This window comes from Podarcis vaucheri (genome assembly GCF_965113315.1).
Source record: "Podarcis vaucheri genome assembly, chromosome: 3".
Lineage (NCBI taxonomy): Eukaryota > Metazoa > Chordata > Lepidosauria > Squamata > Lacertidae > Podarcis > Podarcis vaucheri.
In genome coordinates, this window is record NC_138761.1 from 121,891,087 (window position 1) to 121,915,369 (window position 24,283).

The following is a 24,283-nucleotide window of genomic DNA, read 5'->3' on the forward strand; positions in this document are numbered from 1 at the left end:
TGGACATGTGAAGACGCGATTTCCGGTGTCTGGGCATGCGCAGAAGTGATTTCCAGAGTCGCAGAAGAGAGTCCCCACGCTGCGCCGTGCCGGTTTAGCGCATCACGGGGGAATCGCCGAGTGGGTGACTCAGTTCGGGGGCAGATCAGGGGCTGGTTAAACAGCCTTCGTAGGCCACTTCCAGCCCATGGGCCTGAGGTTGCCGACCCCTGCTGTATGGTGCTGACCTCACCACCACCTGCCTCTAGAGCTGCCATGACTGGGGAAATAATAACCTGAGACCCAAATTTCTTCCCCGTAATCTAGGTTATGCATCTTGCACCATTCTAAGAAAGGGGGGGGGAAATGATACCCTTCTGTTTGAGAATCAGCTCTTCTTGCAGTATTGTGTCCTCAGCACCCTGAAAAAGCCCCACACTCATGTGCAACTCGATGCAGTTGTGTACAAGTACACTTTATAAGAGCCAAATGATAAAAGTGTAGAAGAGGACATAGGCCAAAGCCTATAGCAAATTTAGTACTATCCAAACACTCGTTAATGAAGATTGGAATGTCACCCATCTTTTATTTAATAAGGCTTTCTGGGAACCAGGATTCTGCAACAACAGGGTCTCCAAAACCAGAACAAAAGCATCTAGATTGGTTGTTAACTAAGAATAATGTGCAGCTGTGTAGTTGTCTCTTCAGGGATGGCTGGGATTCAGTTCATGAAAAGACCTCAACATTTTCTTAAGAGTTGCAGGTTTGTAAGTTATTTTTGTCTCTTGTTGCCTGTGTAACAGTTGGAATGTTAATTTAATTTTGCAGAATATCATTTATGTAAATGTAATTAGAAGGGAAACAAGATCGGGAGATGCACAGCACCAAAGAAAATTTATTACTCCAAGGGGTATTGCTCTAATCATTCAACTGCAATATTGAGTTTCCCCAGATTTAATCTAAAAGCAATAAATTACAAAAGGCTAATGTCCTACTCAACAAAAAGCTGTCATGAACCCAAGTTTCAGGGAGAGGGAGAGAAAATCAACTTTATTTCAGCAACAGGCTCTCTGTCTTCACATTCCTTTTATGATTCAAGTCAAGTTGAACTAAAATGAATATGAATGTGCAGGCTTCCAACACTTTTCGTGAATATGGATGGATGGGTATGATGACAATTATAATAATCTACAATCCAGAATGTTGGGACTTCTTTATCTAAAGCCGTAGTAATACTACAATCGCACACAGAGGCAACTTTTTATTTTGAATGCATAGTGATTCCAGGATCTATATGAAAATATATCAGGCTCTGATTCATTTCAGGATCTGTTTGAAAGACTGAAGGTGATCAACTTGCTGATTTGTAGAAAGAACGAAAAATGTCTACCTTCTATCTGGTAGCGAGGAAACAAGTAGGACTTCTGTACCATCACAAGCAATAGCATTTTCAAAAACCCAATAGGAATCCTTATTGCTAAACCCCAGTTCAATGGAGTGCATGCAGAACAGCTGGGGTAAAAAGTATGGAATGTTGATAAATCCAGTGGCGTAGCGTGGGGGGTGCAGGGGGGCCAGCCGCACCGGGCGCAACATCGGGGGGGCGCACTCGCACTCGCAGCTCTCTGCCCCTACTAAAATCCACGGGTTAGGGGGCGCAAATTACTTGCCTTGCCCCGGGTGCTGACAACCCACGCTACGCCACTGGATAAATCAACTAGCAGGAAAGGGAAAGTGGTGTCAGGATCAGTTTGAAAGGATGGCAGCCCCATGATCTTCAAAGGGCTCATTGCTCAACATTTTCACTTTACCTGAAGCATGCAAGATGAGGGAGAGCGTCTTCAGCCTCTGTCTGTTCCAGGTTAAGGCCAACCAGTAAGAGAGGCTTGCTTGAGGACCCCACAAATTCTGATCTCTCTCACATGGTCTGAGAAATTTCTTGCAGTATTGTTGAAGGTCCATATAGTTAAAGCTATGGTTTTCCCAGTAGTGATGTATGGAAGTGAGAGCTGAACCATAAAGAAGGCTGATCATTGAAGAATTGATGCTTTTGAATTATGGTGCTGGAGGAGACTCTTGAGAATCCCATGGACTGCAAGAAGACCAAACCTATCCATTTTGAAGGAAATCAGCCCTGAGTGCTCACTGGAAGGACAGATCCTGAACTATTTGCCCAACTATTATTTTGTGCTTGTTTATTTGATTTGGGCATTTGTCTTCTCCCCAAGAAGCTATTCTTTGTAAAGAGTCAACTGATTGGAAAGTTTGGGACCAAATTCATGGGATGGGATGGGATTCTTTGCTTAAGGGTACTTCAAGCAACCCTCCTCACAGATTAAAAAGCACATATGAAAAGGTTGGCGTCTCTGGCTGCCTATCCCAACCTCCCTGCCAAAGACATACATGTCTAGGGCTCCTTCAGGCAAGGAGGAATCTGTGGGTCATTTAGGCTGGTTCAACTGGCACATGTCATGCAAGTTGGCATTGCCTCATGAACCCTCACATCTTGAAACCAAGTGTGTGATAGGGTGTGTAATGACAAACCTCGACAGCATCTTAAAAAGTAGAGACATCACCTTGCCAACAAAGGTCAGTATAGTAAAAGCTATGGTTTTCCCAGTAGTGATGTATCGAAGTGAAAGCTTGACTGTAAAGAAGGCTGATCGCCGAAGAATTGATGCTTTTGAATTCTGGTGCTGGAGGAGACTCTTGAGAGTCCCATGGACTGCAAGAAGATCAAACCTATCCATTCTGAAGGAAATCAGCCCTGAGTGCTCACTGGAAGGACAGATCCTGAAGCTGAGGCTCCAAGACCTTGGCCACCTCATGAGAAGAGAAGACTCCCTGGAAAAGACCCTGATGTTGGGAAAGATGGAGGGCACAGGGAGAAGGGGACGACAGAGGACGAGATGGTTGGACAGTGTTCTCGAAGCCACAAACATGAGTCTGACCAAACTGCGGGAGGCAGTGGAAGACAGGAGTGCCTGGCGTGCTCTGGTCCAGGGGGTCACGAAGAGTCGGACACAACTAAACAACAAATTGTTGCACAATACCATACAATTCCAGCACCTCTTTCAGACAATCAGAATGCCTGTTTTAGTTCATTTCGTTTCTTCCAGTAATTCAGTGTTTCATTTTCTTTGCCTAGTTATGCGATTGATGCAGATGAATTGTCCTGTAATACAGTCCTTTCCAAGCTTTGTTGAACTTTTCCCAATCAGGATGCCATTTTCTAAGGATTTTTCTTTTCTAGTGAACTATTTTTATTAGCACCACAGAAGTCAAAGATGTTGCAATAGATAGAAAAACATGCCAAGTGGATGGGATAAGCACTAAAAAAAGTCACTTTTAAAGTTTTTAAGTTTGTGGATTTGTTGTGCTAGGTAAAAAGCGTGCTTTAATTAACCGTGCAAACCTAATTTAATATTGGCATGCACCCTTAATTGCTGGTTGCCAATATTAACAACTAGGGACGTGTGTGGCGCTGTGGGTAAAACCTCAGCGCCTAGGGCTTGCCGATCGCATGGTCAGTGGTTCGAATCCCCGCGGCGGGGTGAGCTCCCGTCTTTTGGTCCCAGCTCCTGCCCACCTAGCAGTTCGAAAGCACCCCTAAGTGCAAGTAGATAAATAGGTACCGCTTTATAGCGGGAAGGTAAATGGCGTTTCTGTGTGCTGCACTGGTGCTGGCTCGCCAGAGCAGCTTCGTCACGCTGGCCACGTGACCCGGAAGTGTATCCAGACAGCGCTGGCCCCCGGCCTCTTAAGTGAGATGGGTGCACAACCCTAGAGTCGGACACGACTGGCCCGTACGGGCAGGGGTACCTTTAGGAGGGCAAACAAGATTGGGCAGATCTAAGAATGGTTTTTTGTTTGGTCTATTTGGAATTCTTTAGGTGACTTCACAAAGAATGTGACCATTGTGCCAAGATAACAGCTTTTGGCTGAATCAGGCTTCCTCAACCTTGGCCCTCCAGATGTTTTGAGACTACAATCCCCATCATCCCTGACCACTGGTCCTGCTAGCTAGGGATCATGGGAGTTGTAGGCCAAAAACATCTGGAGGGCTAAGGTTGAAGAAGCCTAGGTTAAATAAATAAAAAAATTGTCCAGTTGCCCCTTAAAAGGTAAATGGTAAAGGGACCCCTGACCATTAGGTCCAGTCGTGACCGACTCTGGGGTTGTGGCGCTCATCTCGCTTTATTGGCCGAGGGAGCTGGCGTACGGCTTCTGGGTCATGTGGCCAGCATGACTAAGCCGCTTCTGGCGAACCAGAGCAGTGCACGGAAACGCCGTTTACCTTCCTGCCGGAGCGGTACCTATTTATCTACTTGCACTTTGACGTGTTTTCGAACCCCATCACAGGGATTCGAACCGCCGACCCTCTGGTCAGCAAGACCTAGGCTCTGTGGTTTAACCCACAGCGCCACCTGCATCCTTAAGTAGCACCTTAGAGACCAACTAAGTTTGTTTCCAGAATGTCAAGCTATTTTAAGAAGGTGCCTATATTGAAGTTTGGATAATATGTTATTCATTTAATTTTGTTGTTGTTGTTGTTGTTGAGTCATTTAGTCGTGTCCAACTCTTCGTGACCCCATGGACCAGAGCACGCCAGGTACTCGTGTCTTCCACTGCCTCCCTCAGTTTGGTCAAACTCATGTTGGGAGCCATTTAAATATAGTTATTTAATTGATTGATCCGTTAAAAGCATACAATTCTAATTATTTTATAGGTTATCCAACATTTCTCTCTGTGCTCCATCCAAGTATGATAGAGACATCGCAGCTCAAGGAGTGAGTTTGGTGAACTCACTCAAGCCAGGGGCACAGCAGGCCAGGTAAGTCATGCTCTGGCTAGAGTCCCGAGGCCAGGTGACATTTGGGTCCCAGGGCCAAGGTTTCCAACTCCTGCATTTATTGACTTCTTGCTCCGCTTTGCATGGAACCTCAACTGCAGGGGTTTGGTTCATGTGGCTTCATATTCTTAAAAGGATTCTTCTTGCTTTCTAGTGATCAACATTTAACTTGCTAAAAATGTATAATAGGAAATTCAACATGAAAACTGCAATTCAACCAAAATCAAGTACTTCCTTCCTAAAACAATGTGACAATCAATCAATCAATCAATCATCAAAGACATTTTAGAAAATGAAAGCCTGATGTGTTTCCTACACCACGGACATCCACAATTGTAATTATTTATTGCAACTCCTTCCCATTGTAATTAATTCCAGAAAGATTTATTATTATAAACTAGTAATTCATTAAGTTGATGCCAATATGGAATTCTTTGGGAATATTGTTGTGATCTGACGTGAACATATATGGTGGGGTCACTTCTCCCGGTACGATTTTTCACAAGCCTCTGCCATAGATCTGTGCTGTGTGCTGATTAAAATGGTGAGGTTTGAAACGCATGTGTATTTATAAATGTTTGCATTCATCATGAAAACATGGTGGAACTGGAAACTGGGCTGAGCTCCATGACAGATGGTTCCTTGATGTACACAAGGATCACAAAATGTCATAGTTTAAGGCCATCCTTTTTCTGGGGGTTTTTTGGGAGGGGTTGGTTTCTTGTTTTTAAATGAGGTACTGGTGTACATTTCTTGATAACAGTGCTGTGGATGCCATCACAACATGTCTGGTTTAGGAGTGGGTCTGTAACAATATTCATTAAAACCTTTCCTTGTGAAAGAGACCTTATTGATTACAACATAGCTTTGAAAATTGTATGATTGTGCGGATTATTTCAAATCGGGTCAGCAGACATTTTCAGCAGGGGGCTGGTCCACTGTCCCTCAGATCTTGGGGGGGCAGACGAACTATACTTTTTTTGGGGGGGATGAACAAATTCCTATGCCCCACAAATAACCCAGAGATGCATTTTAAATAAAAGCACACATTCTACTCATGTAAAAACACGCTGATTCCCGGACCGTCCGCAGGCCGGATTTAGAAGACGATTGGGCTGGATCCGCCCCCCGGGCCTTAGTTTGCCCACCCATGTTTTAAATAGGCTTACATTTGAAAAGAACTCTTTGAGAAATTTTGGCTTTAATTCTATGCACTTTTACCTGGACGTAAGTCCCACTGAAGTCTGAGGGGCTTGTCTGTAAGTATACAACTCTAGGACTGTGCTGTTTATTTTATTTTCAGTAGGGATGGGGGGGTTGATTCAGTTCATATTTAAAGGTGAATCTGTAAAATTCACACTTTCTGGAACAAAAAGTGAAGCAAACACGCTATCCTTTGAATGTTGCACTAAATGCTGAATTTTCAAGAGGATTCACTTTTTTTTTTTTTTAAGTATAAATCGCTGCAGAAATATGGTTGGATGAAAGAGGAGCTGAGAGGACCAAGATTGGCAATGCCTCCATCCCAAGTTTATTTTTTAATGATCACATATTTGTTTATAAAACAGAATCAAAACTTGCGTTTCCACTTTGCTTTCGGAAGAAATTTTTACTCTTTATTTATTTATTTGATTTGCCTCATTTTCTGGAGTTTCTGTGTCACCCTGTGTATAGCTAATAAAATCTCCTCACACGAGCTGACTCCTGTGTCTCAGTAAGGCGGTGGGGGAAAATATTTTGAAACAGGTTGAATATTTCACAAAGTTTAAGCCCTTCAGATAAAAGAAATTGTAAAAACTATGTACAAGGCTTTCATGGAGTGTCTAGTACTTCTAAATTTGATTTGCTCTTTAAAATATGTTTATTGTTTCTTCAAATATGCATCCCATAAACCTGGATTCTGTAGAAGCAGTAAAGTGAGGAAGACACTCTCCTCTGATGTGACAGCATTCAGAGGAACTGAGAGGCAGGTATAGTGTTTCCAAGGGTGAAAAGTTATTAAAAGTTATTAAAGTTATTAAAAATCTAGGTTTAATCCAAAATAGATTTTACTGTTAATAATAAATATTAGACAAATGCCTTGTGGGGGGATTAACCTCCCTCCAACTACACTGGTTCAGAACTAATGCAGTTTCTGAAGGAATAATTGATATTATATAATCATAACAGCCACTTTATGTCATCAAAGTGACACTTACATTCTCCCACTAACCAGCTTAACATCATCAGTTAATACACCGCTTGGTTAATGACATTTTAGTAACAGGAATATATAATGAAATAGAACATCAGATTTTTTTATGAGAAAGGTCTAGGAGGAAAGGGGTGGTTTGACAGTGATAGTGGTGTTAGAAGACTCAAAAGCCAACATTTTCAATCATATGCTCAAAGGGGGAAAAAATAGGTTGCAGACCTATAACACTTACCGTATTTTTTGCACCATAACACTCACTTTTTTCCTCCTAGAAAGTAAGGGGAAATGTCTGTGCGTGTTATGGAGGGAATGCCTACGGGTGGCATGCCTACGGATTTTCCTCCTCTAAAAACTACGTGCGTGTTATGGTCGGGTGCGTGTTATAGAGCGAAAAATACGGTACTTGAAAGTAAGCGCCATTGAATTCAATGTGACTGAGACAGGGAGAGAAAAACTCTGTATCCACTTTCTAGTTGGTAGTTCTTGGGGTTCTAGTAAAAAACAATATGCATTTGATAAGCTGCATCTGATATAGAGCCTGATCCTGTGGACAGACTTTAGCTGCTGCAGCTGAATCCTGTGCCTGATAAATGCTTCAAGTGCATTATTCCCATAAAGATAAAGGTACTTCTGATCTAGGTCTAGTCACGGACGACTCTGGGGTTGCGTGCGTATCTCGCTTTATTGGCCAAGGGAGCTGGTTTTGTCTGCAGACAGCTTCCTGGTCATGTGGCCAGCATGACTAAGCCGCTTCTGGTGAACCAGAGCAGCGCAAGGAAACACCGTTTACCTTCCCGCCAGAGCAGTACCCATTTATCTACTTGCACTTTGACGTGCTTTCGAACTGCTAGGTTGGCAGGAGCAGGGACCGAACAACGGGAGCTCACCCGTCGCGGGGATTCGAACCGCCGACCTTCTGATCGGCAAGCCCTAGGCTCTGTGGTTTAGACCACAGCACCACCCGACAACAGAAATAGGGCCCACCCCTTTTGTGTTAGCATCCTACACTTTCAGAAAAATCCATAGGGCGTTGTGCAAGAAGTAAAAGACCAGGGGAGCATCTTCGGGACTTAACCTTCCAGCAGGGTGGGTGTGGGTGGGTGGGTGTGTGTGTGTGTGTGTGTGTGTCATAAATTGCCCTTGTGCTGCGCTTTTATTAATAAATTTGACTCTAAATCATCAATAGCTCATTTTTAAACTGACTTCCCACACACAACTGTTGACATGTGTCCCATAATATTCGCATAAGGAAGGCAATACAGCTCTCTTATTTCTATTTACATCTATGGACTTACTTACTGTGGGGGTTTTTCAAGGGAATTGCAAATGTTAAAGGTGCTCAACATGATGATGCTTAGAATTGTATTTCCTCGGTGATAAAGCTTTCAGTAAACAGGTTATGCATGCCATCTTCCATGCAGACAAGAGATGATTCACTCTGGAAGATATGGCCTGAATTCTCGATGACTTATATCTCAGAACTGCATGTACTAACTCCACAGTTGCTTTGCGCCCCCCCCCAAATGTGTCATTTTAGCAAATGCAGTGCACATTTTAATGTACCGCACAAACAGTGCACTTTTAAAACATGGTCTTGCTTCATTCCCATCACCCCTGCTGTTGCACAAAACATCCTGAAATCACAAACTGAATTTTCTCTCATTCTGAAATTTCAGCAGGTTATTTTTTTTATAAAAAAAAAGTTGAAAAGTTATTGCTTTTTTAAAAGAATCAGCAGCGAATGCTCTCTAAATTAAAACAGAGCGGTGTATGGTGCAGCAACAATTTTGTAACAAAGAATGTTGGTGTTTATTCTGGGTAAATGTGTTGTTTTTAATTACAGTAGAGTGAATTTATCACCACAGAGCGAGTTTATCTGTAATGTTATATTACACTCACAAATGTTTGGGAAGCCCACAGTATGTGCACACAAGTCTTAATTCAGAGGGGAACTATGCTAGTGATGGAGAAATATCCCAGTTCCAGTTTCATCTCTGTTTCTCATTTTTCCTGTCTTCGGTTCTTCACATTTATGGGCCTCATATTAGCAATGTTATACAAAACATCTCTGGATATAGCTGCTTCCTTATATGTGCAAGGGGAGAAATGAAGCATTTGAAGCACACTTATATGATAGAGAAATAGATCTGAAATGTGCTCCGTAACAATAAGCCTGGCAAAAGCCTATCTGTGCATGTGTGAACTGTGTTCCTCAACAGTTCGTTGAGAAAAGAGGAATAGGAAGAAAAGCCAAAATCAGGTCCACTCTGTTCTCCTTCCTTAAAAGGTAACTGGCCTTGTTATTGATTTTCTAAAAGGCCTCCACATGCACGGTCCTAGAAGCTGGATTTGAGGAGAGGGGGGTTCCATATATACTACAGCGGTTGCATGTGTAGGTTTCCAGTTCATCTTCCACAAGCCTTCTTTCACATGTGCAGGACCCCCGGCTAGATGGTTGTGGGGTTTTTTTGTTGTTTTTGTTCTTCCTGCAATTAGAAACAGGAATGATTTCATTGGGGATGGTTTCATATCCATCTGCATAGGTCTTCTAGTGCTATAATTGACTGAGAAATCATCGCAGAAAATCCCATTAGCCATCATTCCATCACAGGATACAGTCACTTGGCTGGAAAACAAACACTCACCTAAAATGAAAGGAAAACAATGAAAGTGGAATTTGAAATCTCAAAAGGCATCTCTGTGTTTCCTGACAATTTTCTTGCTGAGTTTCGAATATTAAAACCCTCCCAGTTGTTAAATAAAGAATGATGAGAAAAAGCATGCATTTTAATTTCCACTGGGAATATGTGTGGTGTGAGACAATTGTGTTATTACTTTTGTTTTGAAACGCGCACTCGGTGCCGTAATGTGTGGGAGGCAGGTGGCGGCGAACAAATAAGCTGGAACAATGAAGTATACCTTGAAAAACAGGGCTGTTTTGGGTTTCACATAACTTACTTAACCAGACAAGCCCTTTACTAAGTGCAAAAATCTCAGTGATCCTGGTTCTGAATGTATTTGCTTTTCTTTAGGAAAGCTTTCCAGAAAATATTGCATCCAGATTGGTAACAGTACTTTGAGCCATGTAGCACACTTCTAAGAATTTTGAAACAAAACTAACATAGCAACCCTAACCCTACATATGTGGTAGTAAGCCCTATTAAATTCAATGGGAGTTACTTCTTAGTAGAAATGGTTCAATGGACATTACTACTACTACTATGAACCAAGATTCAAATGGCTGAACAATTAGTTTTGCACATCAAATGGGGCTTTAAGCTTATGTTCCTTTTTTAAAAAGCAGCTTTCTATACCACATAGCACACCTCTTTTGAAACTGAGGGGGCTTTCGAAATGACCCCGTCTGTTCTGGTGTGTTCCTGCAGAAAATGTTTCCCAATATTTTTATAATTTTTTTATTGTTGAGCATTAAAAGTTTTCACTTGATAGTTTCCTCATAGGACATTGGCAACCAAATCCACCTCTGCAGCTGTTGTTTTACTCTGTTTGTCTTTGGAATCCAGCTGTTATTGATCCTGGTTTTTTTCTGATTTTTGAAAACACTCTGTGATATGGCATAGGAGCTTGCTGTGAGAAAAGGTTTTTAAAATGCCCTTGGGCACACCTAAAATAGTTCTTTAGATCCCTGGCCATTGTAAAATGTTGTCAACTTAATTGATATCCCTTTGAAAACTTGAACAATGGGGCAGTCCACTGACCTGGGCTTTAAAACCAGCTGGTGCTTGTTAAATATGTAGGAAAACTAGCTAGATCTCAAACCTTCAGCGTAGAAATACTGGACATAAAATGGAACTCAAAAACTGTCAGCTCTTGCACCCTATTGAAATTTTCATGGTTGATTGAGAATGATTGGCAGGGGGTTGGACTCGATGGCCCTTGTGGTCTCTTCCAACTCTATGATTCTACGATTCTATGAAAATAAGGAACTGTGAACGGTGGGACCATTCCTCTTTAGGCAAATGTGGTTCTGATCATCGTTATCAAATATGAAATTGCTAAGAAATTAGTCCAACTTGGGTCTGCCAGAGAAAGTAGCACATCAGATACCCTCAAAGGACCAAAATATGTGATTATTTGCTTTGGTGTATGAATTTGTTCCGTTCAAAATGCATTTTTATGACAAACTAAGGTTGGAAACACAGCAGAAAATGGCCGCCGTCTCACCTCTTGGCATGGGATGCAATGCCCCTTCCCCCCAAATATTTTAAAAATATCTAGAGCCAGGATCATGAACAATGAACAATGAACAGGTACACTGTTCATTGAAGTGCTGGCTGAGGCCCCAGCTGTGCCTGCCATCTTCATTTTGTGCCTGGAACTTTGAGTGATGCTTCAATGGGCCTTGTACTTAGCTGCTTGACCCCAGCCATTAATTCTTTCTAAAGGGAGGGGGAGTATCCCTTTCTGCTGCTGCCTCAAATTTTGGGATGGGGAGCAGCATGACCAGGGTGGCAGCAGGGGTGGCCAAAATTCTGTGGCAGCTATATACACTGCACAATGTGTTCACCTCTCTCACACACCTGAACACTCCACATATGATATTGGGATGAATGTACACACCATGGGCAACTGTGTCTAGCATACTATTTAACGCAAAATTTATATCCTGCCCTCCTGGGGGAAATCACACATGTCTACATAGGGTTCCCAGGCAGTCTTCCATGCAGGCAGTAACCAGACACAGACCTGCTTAGCTTTAGCAGAGTTGGTGCCTGCTGTGCCTTTGGACCATGCCCTGGGCCCATATTTACTTTCAGCTCTCATCTGTCTCTTGCCCCCATCTCCATTTTGACTGCTCACTGGCTATGTTTCATGTTAACACTGAACTGTTTAATGTTGAACGGTTGGGATTGATGTGGCATTTTTTCCTTCTTCTCTGCACTGGGGCTGCTTCTTCAGCGAAGTAAAAGGAGTTTCAGTGTGAGAATCAGTCATTCAGATTTTTTTCCCTACCCCTTAAAAAGCAAAAGGCTAAAAGGGTTGCTCAGATTTAGAAGAAAACCCCGCCAGAAGCACTTCTTTGTTATTTGGATTGAGAACAAAGTGGAGCCCTACCTTCCTGGCTAGGAAAAGGTAAAGGGACCCCTGGCTGTTGGGTCCAGTTGTGGCCGACTCTGGGGTTGTGGCGGTCATCTTGCTTTACAGGCCGAGGGAGCCGGCGTTTGTCCGCAGACAGTTTTCCGAGGTCATGTGGCCAACATGACTAAGCCGCTTCTGGCGAACCAGAGCAGTGCACGAAAATGCCATTTACCTTCCCGCTGGAGCGGTACCTAGTTATCTACTTGCACTTGACGTGCTTTCGAACTGCTAGGTTGGCAGGAGCAGGGACTGAGCAACGGGAGCTCACCCTGTCGTGGGGATTCGAACCGCCGACCTTCTGATCAGCAAGCCCTAGGCTCTGCGATTTAGACCAATTTCTTGGCTCATACCAAAGGCAGTTTGCAGTGGGATGTCCCTCTTTCTCTTTCCTCCAACTCTCTCAGGGGATCTTTGCTTTAAGGCCTGTGTTGTCTGTCATGTGGGAATGCTCACATATGTACAAGGATCCGGGTCCCTGCTATGCGCAGTCCAATTTATTTATTTGCCTGCTTAAGTTAGGTGTGTACACAGTGTGCTGCAATCTGTGTCCCTCATCCTGTTCTCTTCCGCCCTATCCATACACACTTTCCTACTTCAATGATACACACTAAGCAACTTCTTTCTTTTCTTTTTCGTTTTGACATTACATTTTTTTGTAGAGTCCAACATGTGCCGGCTCTTATCAGTTGCAAATCCCTGGGGTTGTTAATGGTTAGAAATGTGTGACTTTTTGAATGTGTGTGGACGCTCTGATGTACATCTTATGAACTGTACCAAACCAAAAGCCGTAAGGGAAAGTTGAAAATAACTTTGAAGAGAGAGCTCAAGAGGGTGCAAAATAGTTAAGAGGTGCTCATGGATGCTGTGAGGCTGGCAGAAACTTCTGACATGCTGGGACCAGGTCTTCTCGGAGTTGAGTTGCTTGGTAATGCAGCCCAGAGCAGATGGTTGACTCTATCAAAGGCTAAATACTGGCACAAGACCGGATCTGTACCAAACCAAACGTACTACAAAGCAGATGTATAACGTATAAACAAACTTTATCCAGCAAGGGAGTATTCTGAGATGCTGAATGCAAGTATACATAAGGCTGTGAAAGATTATTTACAATGGCCAGCGGTATCTCTTCCACTTATCTCTGTATTGCTTTTCATAACTAAGTATAACCAGTTCATTTTTAGAAATAAATACACAGAGAAACCCAGTTAACATTTGTTAAATTTAACTTTTAAAATATTCATTGGAAACATTGAATATGTTTTGTATAAAACTCTGTGCTTCAGAGACCTTATGTAAACTCTGTTGCAGCAAGTGGGATATCTTTCGAGGCATTTATGATGCCTCCTGAGTCCTCATCATGTTGTTGACTTAAACCCCTTTTCTTTTCTTTTTTTGGGGTCTGGGGTCCTTTCCTTTCAGCTATTTCCTGAAGTGAAAAAAGGATTTTTAAGCTTACTTTAAAAGTCCTTAGTTTAGCAAAATAAACAGTCAGTCAACTCCATTCTTGATACTTTCCTACCTCCTTGAAGTATTTGGGGGGTAATAAATCTTCTCTCTGACAAGTCTCTGATGATCCATTACATTAATGCATCATTATGACAATGCTGGTGACGTACTAGAGCATTGTCTACTGAGTCGGTTGCTCCTCTTCTAACATTTATACTTAATTTAAAAAATTAAGAGGAGTGGAAGAGTGTTATATCCCAGTAAGGCAATATCTATGGCATTTAAAACGGAATCTCTCTGCACGTATATCTCCACCAGCAAATTTTACATGCACACAAATCATTGTTTCTTAAGTTTTTCAGATTTTGCTTTATAATTCTTAAAGCTTTGGTGCCTGCTAATGTTGAAAGCAGCCTTCTGCCCTGAATTCTACAGCAATCTCTAGATCAAATAGGAGAACAATTATTTGACAGAACACCCCATGCATCAGATGCAAACAGTAAGAATATATGAAGAAGAAGAAGAGGAGGAGGAGGAGGAGGAGGAGGAGTTTGGATTTGATATCCCGCTTTATCACTACCCTAAGCAGTCTCAAAGTGGCTAACAATCTCCTTTCCCTTTCTCCACCACAATAAACACTCTGTGAGGTGAGTGGGCTGAGAGACTTCAGAGAAGTGTGACTAGCCCAAGGTCACCCAGCAGCTGCATGTGGAGGAGTGGGGAAGCGAACCCGATTCACCAGATTATGAGTCCCCTGCTCTTAACCACTACACCACACTGACCTTCCCCTTAAATAAAGACACATTTGGCTTAAATTATAGTTTTGGTTTTTTGCAGAATTTAGGCCACAACTTTATTGATTACAGAAAAGTGAGTGGTTGCATAGGCTCTGATTCAAGTAGCTCCCTACACCTTTGCAGGTAGCGCTGACCCAGAGCTCTCTCATAGGTCAGCCAAGGGTGAACACCTGAGGCAGGTGAAAAGCCTGGGAATAGACTCTGTTCACTCCCCCAGATGCTCCCCTGGACTCAGGAACGGGCACAACCCCCTTTCAGGGGTTGACCAAACCAAGTTGAGTCCCTGGATTTCTTTAACGGAATACCCTTCACATAGAGATGGTGAAACCGTTCTCCCATCCCTATGACATGAACCAGTGCCTATCCGCAACCTTGCAAGTTGTGACGAATTGCTACACGGCAGGCGAAACCCAATGGCAACAGCCAGTCAGTCAAGTGGGGAAATTCCTGCCGTGCCCTTGTCCCAAGGACAGACAACACACGACGGCATAGCAAGGTCAAGCGCAAAATGCCCTAAAATTAGGGAGAGGTGGGCGGGTGTTTTTTTCCCCCAAAGTGACACAGAAAGTATTGATAGACTGTGTTGTGTTACTTCGGGGTGGGCACTTTTTGCAAACTCTTTGAATTTATTTACTACTAAGCCCATATTCAGCCATCATGTTGATCTACAAATGCCACCTATTTCATATACACAGTTGCATGTAATTAACATATTTTTAACACATGTAGATTGGCAATAATATGCTTCTCCAACAATAGAAGAGATCCTTTCGGAGCACATTTTGAAATTGTTTCCGTCAATTAAGAATTTGATGTAGCCTGTGAAATATGTTTACACAATCATTATCAATCATTATTAATATTTAGTTTGGACTTTGGTTTTAACATGCCTTCTTTTTCTGATTCCTCTACCCCATCTGCAAACATGCAGCATGATGCTATAACGCTTATTCAAAAGTGAATCCCCAAAGAAGTGGTCGTGAAATTACATGAGAAGTGCTAGGAACATGATTTAAAAATAAAACAAAATTGGGGAGTCTTACGTGGACCATATAAGTATCCTAATGTTTGCATGTAACTCCCAAGCCACTTGCCACGAACTCCTGCCTTTCTTAAGCTAATAAATTAGTATCCTAACAGTCACCAGAGTAAATTGTCTGAACTTACATCTGACAATTTGTTTTCATGCAGTGGGACAAAGCAGCAAACTGGGTTACATTCCCAAGGCATCCTTTGCAATCAGTAGTTTACTTGAAGTTACTTGTTTAAATCCTCAATGAAATCCCAGCTATGATCAACTGTGTGAGGTCTGAGAACTGCTTTTGAATAGACCTTAGAAAGATTGCAGAATATGTCTTCTGAAAAGCCTAACAGTTCCACATATCACATTGATCCTAATTATTTTGATTAAGGGTCGTAAAAGTACATACAGTTACCAGGACACATGAACATTTTGTTCTTGCTAGAGAAACAATGTGATCTACAGTTTTCTGGCAAACCAGATTGTTTCGTTGTAGTAGCTGTTTGGGTCTTTGATACTGTTTAGAACAAAATTATCTTGAGTTTAACTCTGTACACAACAGAAAATGAACAATGGTGGGTGGTTTTTTTGTTCATTTTTTTTTTAAAAAATCCCATTGTAGATGAATACTAAAAAAGCTATTTTCATATTGTACAGTATTAGCACACTTCAAAATAACTTGGATAGGAATTGGTCCTTTAAGACATTTCCTGCAAGGTAGAGAAAAATTGTTAAGATCTCCCTATCTGTATGCTACTGCTGGGGTTACTACTCTTAACTACGTTGGTTCAAAAGCTACCACATCCCAAACAACAAGAGAATGTTAGGTAGCCCTTTTTTGTAAGCTGTCTAGCAGGCTAGTCTGCTAGAAATTTTCAGGAACAGGGTGGGGGTTAAAAAAATGTAAGACCCTGCTACGAGGTTGAGATAAATGGATTGTGACAATGCAATCAGCTCAGAACACAATTGAGACTAAATGCAAACTATTTGTAATTGTCAGGAGCCTTAAAGTAATAAACAGAACAAAAAAACGAAAACCATACTCAATTATGAGTAGGATCAGTTTGTGTCAACTTTACGATGATTTAAAAGTCTGCTGTCTGGATCTGCAACTTACTCATCTGTAAAACTATTTAAAAAGGTCTTTGACAACCAGTTGAGCTTGTGAGTTTCTCTTTCCCCCACATTTTCTCAATATTTATTGTAAAAACGAAGCCCTTGTCTGGACTGAGAGATGATCTATCTCAGACAGAAGCTTAACAAAGCCTCCCAGATGAAGCAGACCAAAGATGGAGTTTCCTCATTTAACTAAAATGAGACATTTCCTTGAACCTAGTCTCTCTTTAGGAATTTCTAGCTAGGTTTGGCCTTTTTGATATAGGGGGCACTGTAACCTAATCTTCATTACCCAAAGGAGCCGTGGCTATGCCAAACTTGGAAACATTATCTGTATTTTATTTGCAAATGATCTACAGTCAGCCAACGAAGAGGAAGGAGCAATAAGAATGCTTCTATTACCTGGATCCCAGCATCATTACATGTGACCACAGCTCATTATCTTCCTTATTACACCTGTGGTATAAAATGACCTTGGATAACACTGCAAGAGGGCACACAAAGGAGAAGCCTTTCTGGAAATTCCAGTTCCCTAATGCCAAATATGGCAACCGTCCTGGTCTAGAATCAGGATGTGTCTAGGATGTTTGGATTAGTTCCTGGTCATCTTCACAAAATGTTTCCTTCCCTGTAGAGTATGGTTACCAGATGTCCTCATTTCCCAGGGACAGTCCCCGGATTTACAAATCTGTCCCCGGACAAAATCCATCCCCGGATTTCATTTAATGTCCCCGGATTAATATTTTAAGTGTTGTAGATTTATTAGTAGGGAATGCATGTTGTGTGATTGGTTCAACGGCACAAGACACATCATATGAGGACTTCCGGCAAGGCAAAAATGGCGGGCGCCACGGCAGCGAGCAGCTCCTGAAGCCAGCCAGAGCCAACTGCGCTACCAGGTTGGCTCCGGACTGCAGAGACTGCCGGTGCCACTGCCACTGCCAAGGAGGAACCAGGGACGCCCAGCGCGTCAATTGGGGGAACCACTGACCCCCCCACCCGACCCAAATTGAGCTGGGAACGAGAGCGCCTGGCCACCCAGCTGACTGCCCAGTGGCGCTCTGGGGCCAGGAAAACCCAGGAGCTGAAGCAGGGAGGAGGAAGAGAGGAGAAGGAGAAGGAAGAGAGAGAAAAAGGAAGGAGAAAAAAGAGGGGAGCCCCGACCTTGTCACACCACTGCCGCTGCCACTGAGGAGGAGAGGTAGGAGAGCACTGGGAGTGCAAGGACACGTGGCCGAGCCCAGGCCCGACCTGAGCCTACTCCACGGCAGCTAGCACTCCAAGAGAACAGGCCAAGGCCCAGAGGAGACCACAGAAGAGAAGATATTGCTTCTTAATTATTATTATTTTAAATAACTTTTTTTAAAATAACTCCCCCCCCCTTTAAAAAAGAAGTGTCCCCGGATTCTTTGAAATTTTTTTGGTAACCTTACTGTAGAGGGCAGGCTGGAAAGAGCAATTCAACATCGTGTGTGTGTGTGTGTGTGTGTGTGTGTGTGTGTGTGTGTGTGTTTGGGGAGGGCAAAAAATAAATAAATGAGAGGCCAGTACTCATATCTTGATAAACGTGACATGGATGCCGGAACAAAACCTAGACAGCAAAAACAGAGGTGCCTGTACTACATAACAGTGAGTACCATGTGTGCTTTGTGCTGTAGTGGGGACTGTAAGTAGGAGTTGGGGATTTGGACCTTTACCTTGTGCCTGATGATTCCTCCTCACCTTTTGTTAATTACTCTTTCTACCTGTAGCTTTGAGTTAATTATGGGTATGCTTTTGTCGAGGAGGTATGCCGTTTGTGGAATGCTCCCGCAGGGAGGTTTGCCTGGAGCCTTTATTATATACCGTATTTTTCGCCCTATAGGACGCACTTTTCCCCCTCCAAAAATGAAGGGGAAATTTGTGTGCGTCCTATGGGGCGAATGCAGGCTTTCGCTGAAGCCTGGAGAGCAAGAGCGGTCGGTGCGCACCGACCCCTCTCACTCTCCAGGCTTCGCGGACCTCTCCGCAAGCAGCGGGAGCGCTCCTGCTGCCTGCGGAGAGTTGCCTGCATGCCGAAGCCTGCGCGCGCTGAAATCAGCGCGTCCAGGCTTCGCGGACCTCTCCGCAAGCAGCGGGAGCGCTCCTGCTGCCTGCGGAGAGTTGCCTGCATGCCGAAGCCTGCGCGCGCTGAGATCAGCGCGTCCAGGCTTCGCGGACCTCTCCGCAAGCAGCGGGAGCGCTCCTGCTGCCTGCGGAGAGTTGCCTGCATGCCGAAGCCTGCGCGCGCTGAGATCAGCGCGTCCAGGCTTCGCGGACCTCTCCGCAAGCAGCGGGAGCCAGCGCTGGGCTCCCACGGCTTGCAGAGAGCTGCCTGTTTGGGGGCTGGGGTCGGGGGAAGCTCGGGCCGCCCCAGCCCCATGCCTGGGGGGGAAATAATTTTTTTCCCTTTATTTCCCCCCCAAAAAACTAGGTGCACCTTATGGGACGGTGCGTCCTATAGGGCGAAAAATACGGTGTATATATATTTATATAATGCTGATTAATATTCTACAGCCTTCTAAATGTGTCTGTGGGAAGTGGGTGGGGTTATTGTTTTGCTGTTTTGTTGTAGTTATTTACTTGTTTTTATCCTGCATTTGATTCTGTGAACCGCCCTGAAATCTTATGATGAAGAACGGTATACCACTGTCACACACACACACACATATATGGAGGTGTTAACAAGAACCTGTGAAGTCCATCTGTTAGCTTACTTGCTCCATCAAATGTTCCTTTTAAAAAATAAAAAGTGTGCTTTTAATTTATACACACACACATATATATGTAAGTACAATCAACTGTTTGACCATCAGAGCTTTGTACAAGGTTCTTTTCAACCAGATACTTCTCAGTTTCTTCCCTTCCTGGCTTCCAGCAAGCATGTTTGCTTTGCTTTTCAGTATAATTCAGTAACAGGCCCAAGCGATTTTTCTGCCTGAAGCAAAGCTTGGCACCACTGCACCCTGCAGAGTCTGGTTCATCACGTTGTCCAAACCTGGACTCATGGTTCATTTCTTTCAAACACATCACATGCAGACCCTCCAAGTGTCCCTATATTCCATGGACTTCCCTGATTTAGTGAAGCTGTCCCGGTTTCTGATTTGATCCCAGAATGTCCCACTATTCCTTAGGGTGTCCCTAGTTTCATTGGAGAATTGTTGGAGGGTATCTAGGGACACGGGTGGCGCTGTGGGTTAAACCACAGAGCCTAGGACTTGCCGATCAAAAGGTCAGCGGTTTGAATCCCCACGACGGGGTGAGCTCCCGTTGCTCGGTCCCTGCTCCTGCCAACCTAGCAGTTCGAAAGCATGTCAAAGTACAAGTAGATAAATAGGTACCGCTCTGGCGGGAAGGTAAACGGTATTTCCATGTGCTGCTCTGGTTCGCCAGAAGCGGCTTAGTCATGCTGGCCACATGACCCAGAAGCTGTACGCGGGCTCCCTCGGCCAGAAAAGCGAGATGAGCGCCGCAACCCCAGAGTTGGCCACAACTGGACCTAATAGTCAGGGGTCCCTTTACCTTTATGGAGTTATCTGACCCCTGAACCGTCTGAAGGCATTCCTATATAGGGAAGTTTTTTAATGTTTAACGTTTTATTATGTTTTTATATATGTTGGAAGCTGCCCAGAATGGTTGGGCAACCCAGTAAGATGTGTGGTGTATAAATAGTAAAATTATCATTATGGAATGGGATGGCCCTATTTTCATCAGAGAAATGTTGGAGGGTATGCACAAGTAGTAATCCACAAACAAATATCAGTTACCACTCATGGTTTGTTTGGAGCAAATGAAGCATGAATCCAGATCTGGACAAGGCACAGCAAGGGAAGAGGGGAACACTATGGGAACTTTTGAGCAGTAGGATCCAGTATGCTGCTTTTTCACATTAAACAACAGCAACAGTTTGCTTTAAACTATGGTTTAATATCTGTGAATCACGTCACGGTGTCCCTCTTCTGGTATGGTGAAACGAATCAAATCTAAATACTACACAGAACCCCTAAAGGCTTGATGCTGAAGCCCAGCTTTGCTCATATGCAGACTATGACTAACAGAACTTCTGGATTTTGCTTCTATAAAACAGATCTGGAAACATTTCTGAGTTTACACAATAGACTGTTTTTATTCAGTTAAATTATGCTTTGTTTGGTGGCTTTTAAAAAGAAATTTATTCTACTTAACTCTAGCCAAGAACATTTCAGCTGAACAGCATGGGTTCCTTTGAACAGGCACATGCAGGAAGACAAGAGCAAAAAAATAATAATCCTGTACCTTCCCACTCTGGTTGCATTTACATCAGTATTCGCTGCATTTCCAGTGCACTCCGCCCACTGGAGTTTGAAGCTGGCTTCACATTATATTAGCCACAATCCATCTGTGGCTTGAGAAATGCTCCCCACTGACACACCTAACCTCAAACCAGCTTCCAGAAAATGGAAGGTGTGGTTACACTGTGGTGTGAACAGTTTAGGAGGCTTTTGCGTATGTGCAGGTGACATAGCTGTCAACTGTCCCTTATTTGGCGGGAAATTCCCTTATCCTAGCACCACGTCCCGCTGCTGTCCCTTATTGATGGTGTCCCTTAAATTTCCCGGGTTTCATGCTCGCCCGGCTTGGGAGGGAAGCAGCGGCTCGGGGTCCTCCGCTGCGAGAGAGAGAGAGAGCGCGCTGGCGCCGTCATCCTGGCGTGAGGAGTTCCATCAGCCCTTCCCCGCCCAAGGGGGGGAGAGAGAGAGACTCTCGCCCACGCCACCCGCGAGCCTGGAAGTGGTGGTGGCAGCTGAGGAGGTGGCCTGAGGGAGGAGGAAGAGGAGGGGATGGGAAGGGACGCAGAAGGGCGGCGCTTCAGTAGCCTTGGCGGCGCCGCAACTGCCTCATGCCGGATTGACAACATCTGTCAATCCTACCAATGTATGTAACTCTTTACAATAGCAACATCCCTTATTTTGGCTGCTGGTCCCTTATTTTCGAGGCTGCTGGTCCCTTATTTTCAAATCTGTAAGTTGACAGCTATGGCAGGTGATGGCCCATGCGCCGACAACCACTTCACTGAGTTGGAGTTTGGCATGGGGCAGCGAATCATCAGGTGAAGGCATCCCTGCCCCGACTCAGTTGTGAACAGAATTTGAAAAGGCAGCAGATGCAGAATAGTCCCACAGCATTCCAAGACTCATGTGAACATACCCTTAGATTCCTGTGACTGTGCCAATATGGCAGTAATAGGCTTTGGTAAATGGAAGTGGGGGGAAAGGGTGGAAAGAGACGCACACACCCCTTTTCTCAGAGCTGAACTGAACTCTGTATAGAGGAGCTGTGAAAAAAAAGCACTGGAACATCCTTAAGTGTAGAAACATAGGAGACCAGTAACCAGAGCACAGCTAGTGGAGCCACATCTGAAGCTGCAAAATACACTACCACCTTGTGAGCATTGTTTAAGAAAGAGTTAATCTGCCAATTTTGTTTCCTTCTTGCTTGCTCGCTCCCTCCCTACACACACACACCCTCTTTCTGGCTCTAATTTAAACAAGTTGCGAACGCGTAAGTTATGATATATGCATAGGGTTTTGCATTAAGTTTGTAATGTCAGGTTTGTTTATAAAAATCGTATTTTTAACCACTTGCCTGGAGGCGCTGTTCAGGGGAGCCGTGAGCAGCAAGCTGATTTTTAAAGAGGCCGTTTTCTTTCTCCATGAACTTAGAATGGAGATTTCGGCGTTCTGGATGGCGTGCTTACTTTAAAACGTCTCAGTACGCCACAAATTTGCAATTAAGTTTATTTACTTAGCAGCAGGGAATTGACTTGCTTTAGATGATTGGCGCATGACCCCTCACATACCTCAGAGAAGTTGGCAAGGCCCCCTTTACCTCTCATGGGGAAAATTGCTTTCCAACAGTTTGGAGGCCTGTTTACAATGGGGTTTTCCCCTTCTCTCCTCCTATTGTGCAATGTTAACATCCTCCATAAACCTAATAGTCACACAGTAGTTAATAAGGGGCAGAAAGTTTTATGGTCTCTCCCACAGTTGTTAAATTATTGCTACTGTAATTTACTCCAGCCAGGTAATTTTTGGAAAATAAGGGGCATTGTATTCTTGCAAACTGAAGAAAGACAGACCCTTCGCAACTGTAAGTTTATAGTGTCATTGCACTGTGCTCTGTCGAGCTGTGTTATAAATGCTTTACCATCTCAACAAATTGAAGGGACATATTTTGAGATGATTTGACTAGGATTGCCCTTCCGCAAGTTCAGTTTGCTGAATACAATGCCCCTTATTTCCCTTATTGCTGAAGAAACTCCCAGACCAAAACTGCTAGATTTTTCCTGACCCTGCTTCTGTACTGGCAGCTGGATGAATTGAAACAATTAAGCAGGAGAAACTTTTCCTGGCACAGAAATAAGGTGATGGGGAATGTGTCACCTGTTACATTATGTGGTGTCACATGGCTGTTAAAGACTGAAAGAGCAGTACTAGTGTAAAAAGATGGGAATTCTGTCAAACATTCATCTCTGTGTTCATCTAAAAGGAAAATTAAATAGCTCTGGTGTACATTCCGGTAAATTTCCAAAACAAAACAGAAATCAAAGTTGATATAACCAATTTTGGATTCTCTCTCTCTCTCTCTCTCTCTCTCTCTCTCACACACACACACACACACAGCTATCACCAGCACAATCCTATCTATGTTTACTCAGAAATAAACCCCAGGAAAATGTGTATAGGATTGCAGTCTAAAAAAATGCTTTTGTGTATGGCGACTACTTAAAGCATCATATTTAGCATTCAACAAACAATTTTGGGGGGGAGGGGACAAATATTTTCTGGGGAATACGTATTTCCTTAACAAGCATACTTTTTAAATAAATGCTATAGCTGTGGAACCCACAATTCAGAAAGCAGATGGATACGATAGACATGATTTTCCCTACAGAAACAAAACTATTAATATTTAGAAAGTACAGAAGAGGGGTTTTTTTCTTTTGAATTCTCTGCTATTCTTTTGATTCTCCGAAGAGCTATCAGTTGATGTTTTCCTCATAACACAATATTTCCTTCTATTTTGCAAAGAACTTACCATTATAAATGTTGTTCATTTGAGTCTAGGTGCTGGGAGAAAGGTTACACCAGTCGGAGCAGTTAGCATCAAGCCCCAACTGTGCTGCACTCCTGTCTGTTAGAAAACACTTGAGTGGCAGTCCTAATTACCTGTTTCTACATATAGTTCTCATGGGAAAGTACAAGCTGTCATAATTCCTGGCCACTTGTAAGGAGAATGACCTACCGAGAACAACCGCTAAATCTGAACATCCAATAAATTAAGGCTCCGTTGCCTTCGTTTATTTTTATTAGTGTCCTAGAAAGAATTCTAGCCAAACGTTCCACCTCGTATACAACTTGCAGGGTGATAAATAGGCACGCATGCCCTCTGAGGACTGCCTGAGACTTTACAAATATCCTGTACAGAAAGCACTTCTGTGATGGGAGGGGGGGAAACATGATGACCGCATGCAGATTGCATGTGGTGGCTTGACATGCGTGCACCCAATAGATATGCTTCACCAAAGGACCTGTTAGCAACTGCTCCCTTTCAATGCATGTACACACAGCAGAAAAGAGATGTGGGTGATAATTAAAAGTGATGGCCAACGGCCACTCGGAACTGCAGAGAGCAGAGGGTTTTCCCTGGCATTGCAGTGGCTCTGGTGCTTGTGGTTGGCAACCATCTGTCTCAAGAGACAATGGAGTGTGCCTCCTGGG

The 24,283-nt window shown here is 43.5% G+C and overlaps 1 long non-coding RNA gene across 1 annotated transcript; it reads right to left on the reverse strand.

Moving 5' to 3' along the window:
- Positions 1-9,293: 9,293 nt before the first annotated feature.
- Positions 9,294-23,682, reverse strand: LOC309528862. The gene is made up of 2 exons (XR_014217931.1): positions 23,601-23,682; positions 9,294-9,670 (listed from the first exon to the last, which is right to left on the reverse strand). It is a non-coding gene; the product is annotated as an uncharacterized lncRNA (long non-coding RNA).
- Positions 23,683-24,283: the final 601 nt, after the last annotated feature.